Genomic DNA, 4,984 nt, shown 5'->3' with positions numbered 1-4,984 from the left:
ATCGTACTGTCTATGGGCACACCAATTAGTATAAGTTATTTGAAAGGCAGAAAGCTCTGAAATCACATATTGTCTCTTAGGGGTTTTTTTTTTTTTCCTTCAATATCTGTGCTTAATAATAAGTCAGTGAAAGAAAAGAAGAAGACAAATGTGACCTGATATTTTCTTTTGCTTTAGCCTGTGCGAGTGGTGTTTCCTTTGGGGATTTCTCTCTATTATCTCCTCAACATATTCATATGGAATTAATGGTGGTAGGTTGGGAAATTCTTTTAGAGGAATGCCTCTCGTGGCTTTGAGGTATAGAAAGAGAATAGCTGTGCATGAAGACATTTGAAAGTGAACAGTGCATTATATGAGACTTGAAATACATCAAACCTAACGTGCCTTACTTCTGAGCCTGTTCATGAAAGGACCTGAGAAGGCTGATTGAGTCTTGTATATGATCAAAATTGAATCTGAAGAAAAGCTGTCTAAAATTCTCATTGACCGTTTCTAAAGTTAGAAAAGGTGAAAAATGTGATTGTACAGAGAGTCTCATCCTGAAATCCTAGAAAATGACAATTTTTAGGAGGTTTAGGGAGAGGGCCAGGGAGAAAGATGGGTATAGGGAACAAAGAAAATCAAAGTAAAACTTCTTAGAGATTAAAAAATTCTAATTTTAGGTATGAGAATAAATTAAATCTTTACTCAGAGACTCAGCATTAATAAAGCTGATTAGTCAAATTAAAAACTTTTAGTTTTCCAAATCACAATCCCATAGATGTGGGATAAATCCTAGCTCATGGCTCTGGGCAACTTCTTAATCACTCTAGGCATCAGTTTCTTTATACAATGAGTTTATGAATTTATTAGAAATGATGTTTTGAAAATTCGGGGAAAAATATGTAAAGGAGCTAATACCTTGCTCTGGCAAATTAGTTATTTTTAAGTGAAAATATTTTACCAATTTCTTACTGATGAAACTAGATTACCTAAATAGAATATATATATGTGTGTATATATATATATACACACATATATATACACACACATATGTATATATATATATTCACACACCTTAAGTATAACATCTGTGATACAAAAAAAATTTTTTTTCTGCAAAAGCTACGAAATAGATAACATAATATGTACCTTTATCAACTCTCATTCTACACCACTACTTTTCCTTTTTACTCTTCTATAAGCACCACAAACCTAGCACAGAGTTTAGGTAATGACTGCGTAGCTCCTACCCTAACATCACCCACTTATTAACCTACTGGCCTTGGGCAACTGTAGTAATAAGGGGACCTCAGGACCCTGACTAGTGCTAAGGCCCAAATCCATTCTCATTGGCTAGTATCTGTACAGTGATTATTCAACATGATTAATAACAGCTCTAGAATCCAGCACTCTCGTTCATTGTGTATAATGTATGGGGCATTTGTGTAAATCTGTGCAAGGCGTTGGGAACAGTGCTTACTTCCAGGGATAGAACTTGGATGAAGATGGAAGTAGGAGGAATTTCTTTTCTCTGTATGAGATTTACTTAATTTTGAAATTTGTCCCATGAATATGTATTGCTTCATCAAAACAGGGATATTTTCTTAAATTGAGAAGGCTGATTATAAACATAGAACTTATATATAGATTTTGAGAATCTATAATTAGTAGAAATAAATATTTCTATGATCTCCCTTAGAGAAGTAGTATAAAGAAATAAATGGCCTTCTATCTATAGTGTTTGTTTCTTACTGATGTTTGAGCCAAAAGTCTGCCATCAATTTAGTATAAATCAGTATTTGAAAGCATTTTATAAAATCTTAATTGTTTCATTTTTAATTATCCTTAATAATTCTGAAATTAAATTACTTTTATCATTCCATCTTATAGATAGATATATTTTAGGTATATTGGACTATATAGGTAATTCATAGATACTAATTAATTTGTTCAAAATCATACAGTAAATAAAAGGGATGGGATTCAGATTTTTAAAACTTTTAAAATTTTAAATTATTTTAACAGCCTTTTTAAAAAAAAACAGTTTTATGCTCACAGCAAAATCAAGCAGAAGGTATGGAGATTTCCCATATACCACGCATATATAGCTTCCCCCATTAACAACACCCCTCACCAAAATGGTGTATTTGTTATAATTAGTGAAGCTACATTGATACATCATATCTACCCAAGTCCATAGTTTACATTAGGATTCACTCTTTGTGTTGTACATTCTATGGGTTTTGACAAATGCATAATGACATGTATACATCATTATGATATCATACAGAATATTTTCACTACCCTAAAAATACTCTGTGCTTTGCCTAGTCATGTCTTCCTTCCTCTTAAGCCCTAGCAACCACTGAAAAATCTCCATAGTTTTGTCTCTTTCTTCCTGAATATCACATAGTTGGAATCATACGTTATGTAACTTTTTCTGATTGGCTTCTTTCACTTAGTAATATGCATGTAAGTTTCCTCCATGTCTTTTAATGCCTTGATAGCTCATTTCTTTTTAGTGCTAAATAATTTTCCATTGTCTGGATGTACCACAGTTTATCCATTCACCTACTGATAGACATCTTGGTCACTTCCATGTTTTGGCAATTATGAATAAAGCTGCAGTAAACATTCATGTGCAGGTTTTTTGTGTGGATATATGTTTTTAATTCTTTTGGGTAAATACCAAGGAGTGCATTTGTTGGGTTGGATGATAAGAGTATACATTTAGTTTTGTAAGAAGCCACCAAACTGTAATCCAAAGTGAATGTACCATTTTGCATTCTCACCAGAAATGAATGAAAATTCCTGATGCTCCGTACTTCATCAGCATCTGGTGTTGTCAGTGGTCTGGATTTTAGCTTTTCTGATAGGTGTACAGTGGTATCTCCTTGTTGCTTTAATTTGCATTTCCCTAATGCATCTTGTCATATGTTTATTTGCTATCTGTAACTTTTAAATATTTTGACCACAAATCCGTGCACATTTTTAAAAAAACATATGCCAACAGATGTGGAGAATCAACCCCCTAAGTTAGAAGTGAGCGGCTGGCTGACATCAGTGGGCTGAGAGGCTGTGTGCAGAGCAGGCTGAAAAATGGATGCCGGAGGACTTAGATCTCAGCTAAAGGATAGTGTTTCAGTTACTGAACTTTTAGCCATTGGACCTTTTGAAAATCATGATCTTTAGAAAGGTTTTTCTTGTGTGAAAAACTAACTTTTTCCTAGGCATCATCTTGAATTATTAGAAAAAAGTTTCAGCTTATTGTATACTGAATTGTATCCCCCAAATTCATATACTGAATTTCTAGCTCCCAGGGTGACTACATTTGGAGACAGGGCCTTTAAGGAGGTAATTCGGATTAAATGGGTCATAAGGGCCCTGATCCAGTGACTTAAATCCCTATAAGAAGAGGAAGAGACACCAGACATGTGCAAGCACAAAGGCCGTGTGAGGACACAGAACGCAGCTGTCTGTGAGCCAAGGACAGAGGCCTTAGGAGAAACCAGTCCTGCCAGCATCTTGATTTCAAACTTCTAACCTTCAGAATTTGGGAAAATAAATGTCTGTTGTTTAGACCACCCAGTTGGTAGTATTTTTTATGGCAGCCCCAGCTGACTAATATACCAAAATAAAATGCTCAACCTAAATAAAATGAATTTATCCACATTAAGAAACATTCAGAGTCTATTTGCACTACAAAAATTACAAATGGAATTTGAAGTGATGCAGCATGCTCAGGATCTTCCATTTTTTTCCTAGCTCAATTCTTCCACTGGGTTTTGAGCGGTAATGATGAAACTACTGGTTTTTAAGATACTCTTAATGATCCATCATACTGAAGTAATGAAAGAACCCCACTTGATGGTGGAATATAGATTTGGCTTACTATGATATAGTTGGGCTGTTAAAAATAGTTAAGGAACTGCATCTTGTTTATAGTTGTCCTTTTATTGTAATTTGATGTGTACAACATGAAAAGTACTGACACATGAGAAGTTTTGCCAAAAAATGTAAATTCTACTGCTGTGAAAACAGCTCTACCAACAAAAAATATACTAAAAGCATGAAACCTCAAATATGACATTTTGTCTAATTTTAAATTCAAAACACTTAGCAAATGACCTGATAACTAAAGGAACACAATTGAGTTTTCTTATCTCATAAACTTTACTTATATATTTTATATTATGTTGCTTTGGTTTTATATTTATTTTAAATTATTTATTGTAGAAAAATTTAACCTTATATAGAAATATAAAGAAGACCATAGTCCAGTTCTTCACCATTATCCATCATCAACAGTAATCAATACCTGGAATCATGTGTTCATTTATATACCTACCTACTTCCTCTTATCATTTCTGAGCAGATATAGGCTGTATTATTTCTTCTGTAAATATTTCAGTATGTTTCTCTGAAAGTTAATAGCTTCTTTTAAAGATACCCATGATATCATTATTATTCTAAAAATTCAACAATAAATTCTTAATATCAGAAAAGATTTGATCATTGTTTAAGTTTTTCCAATTTCTCACAAATACCACAATTATTTTTACAATTTCTTTTTTTAAAATCAGGAACCAACTAAGTTCTAAAGGTTTTATAGCAGAGCAAGTGACTCCTTGGCTTCTGCACAATGGATAGACCAAATATCAAGGCAACGATCTTTTGCAGAGAGAAAAGGCTTTATTTCAGGGCACCCAAGCAGGGAGGCCAGTGACCAGATCTGTCTCTTGGATAAGATTTGAATGGGGGGATTTATCATGGAAGCAGGGAGCAAGCGGGGAGGAGGCCCAGAGATGATTGGTGGAAAGCAAATTGCAAGTTTCAGGAACTCTCTGTGCAGGTGTGACTGTTCTCCATACTGCATCATGGGTTGCATGTGCAAATTCAGCAGGGTTCCTTATGCAACACGCAGTGGGTTTTTGTCCTGTCACGTCTAAAGTTCACTATGTCATTCTAGTTCCTCAGTGCTCCTGTGTGTGAGGCTTAGTCA

General features: G+C 34.3%; 1 pseudogene; it reads left to right on the top strand.

Annotated features, from left to right (window-relative positions):
- Nucleotides 1-3,081: 3,081 nt before the first annotated feature.
- On the top strand, nt 3,082-3,879 carry LOC102505043 (annotated as a pseudogene).
- The last annotated feature ends 1,105 nt before the right edge of the window (nt 3,880-4,984 follow it).

This window comes from Camelus ferus, chromosome 15, assembly GCF_009834535.1.
Source record: "Camelus ferus isolate YT-003-E chromosome 15, BCGSAC_Cfer_1.0, whole genome shotgun sequence".
Classification (NCBI taxonomy): Eukaryota; Metazoa; Chordata; class Mammalia; order Artiodactyla; family Camelidae; genus Camelus; species Camelus ferus.
This window is presented reverse-complemented; position numbering and strand designations above follow the sequence as displayed.